Genomic DNA, 1,984 nt, shown 5'->3' on the forward strand with positions numbered 1-1,984 from the left:
ATTCCGTCCCACCAATCCCAAATGGAAATTGCCACCAGAGATAATAATAATAATAATAATAATAATAGTAATAATAATAATGATAATAATAATAATAAAAAAAATAAAAAAATAAATCTTCTAAAGTGTCTCTCGCGCTTCAGTTCGTTGTCCGCTTGATTTCTTTTTTTTTTTTTTTTTTTGCCTGACGAGTTCACTAATATAATAATAATAATAATAATAATAATAATATTAATAATAATAATGCTAAAAATCGGATGCCTCGAGAATTCCGGAAGCGAGCGAGATAAAGGAGGGGAAAGAGGGATCCCCCTCCCCCTTCCGTTTCTGTACGCCGCTGACGAGAATGATCGTGGGACGAATGAGCTCGGTGTCCACGATTCGTCTTTTTGAATTTCCCGCCTTTTCCCGAATCTCGCGCCACACGAAAGAATCGATCTCGACGAGATTTTTCGCACGTATTGTATCGTTGCACGATCGATTTTTTTATTTTTGATATTTTTAATAAACACGTCCGTTGCGGGGGAATTCTCGAATGGCGGTTATCGACGAAGATACATTATGTTATACGCGTACACGTTTCGCATTGAACGTGCCATAATCCTCTCTCGCCTCGAGAAATTTATTTGGTTCGAGGGATATCGTTTTATCTCGCTCGAAGACGCATTCTCTGTTATCCGCGTCGAAAACGAAGCGTAAGAGAATTGGGCATCGAATCCCTCCTTCTCTTCTGGTTGAAGTTAAAAATCTCTATAATATAAAGTTACTTTGAACGAACGAGTTTGTTAAAATGAAATTAACATTTAACATTGTAGCTAACATCGTTGCAATTATATCTAAAACCATTTGCCATTATATGTAGTTATTATTATTATCGAGGTAACTTTATTCTTTAACTTCGACTATTTATTAAATTTTTCCGTCGCTTCAATCCCTTCGAAATCCCTTTAAGATCCCGGAGACAGAAAATAAAAAAAAAAAAAAAAAGAAATCGGTCGACGCTAGTGGTAAACTCGTGATCCTTGTCACGCTCCCCCCTCCCATTCCGGAAGTGTTCCTCCATGCGCCTTTTAACGCGTCACCACCACCATCCTCGTTGCCACCGAGCTCGAGAGTGCATCGTCGGCGATTTGGCGCCTCGAATGTGTGTCCAGTGTGCGATAGACCCAAACCGAGCTCAGCCATCGGGCATCATGTAAGTAGATCGATCACCGGGGATTGCTGGATCTCGATCTCCTCCTCCTCCTCCCTCTTTCTCTCTCGCCGACTCCCTGAATCGAACCGAGAGAAAGAGAGAGAGAGAAATGGCTAACCCACCTTTTCGATGCGATGCGAAAATTGATGGGATAATATCTCGCGGAGTAATGGGTGGTAATCCGAAATGCTTTCTTTTCTTTTCTCTTTCGTAGAAAAATTTATTTTTTTGGAAGAATAGGGATGGAAAAAAAAAGAGTATGAAAAGAAGAATAATTGTAAAGCTGTTTTTTTTTTTTTTATTTTTTAATTGATTAATGATATATTTATATTAGTCTGTAAGAAAATAATCGTAACTTTTAAATCAATCATTCATTATTTCGAATTATTTCGAACATTTTTATTTATTTTCTTATTTAAAATCAACGGATTCGATTATACGTATTTCATTTAAAATTAACGAGACGGTTGAAGAAAGTGGGTTAGTTCAGGATTCGTAGGAGTTTCACAGGACAAAAAGAAAAAAACATCTAAAGATAATTTTAAGAAAGAAGAAGGGGAGGGGAGGAGGAGATCCATCCGGAGAAGGAGAAGCGATCCACGGGATCGATGATCGATGGCAAAGCAGCCTTTTCGATCCATCCGCGTGTCTAATGGTTCGCGTGAAAAATGACGCGTGATGATCTCTGTTTCAGTCTGAACCCGAGCGTAGAGAGAAGCTCGCTAAACTCGACTAAAAGGTACTTTGTGACTGGTTATTGACTGTTCTACATACATATATATATATATA

Source organism: Apis dorsata, unplaced genomic scaffold (genome assembly GCF_000469605.1).
Source record: "Apis dorsata unplaced genomic scaffold, Apis dorsata 1.3 scaffold_355, whole genome shotgun sequence".
Lineage (NCBI taxonomy): Eukaryota > Metazoa > Arthropoda > Insecta > Hymenoptera > Apidae > Apis > Apis dorsata.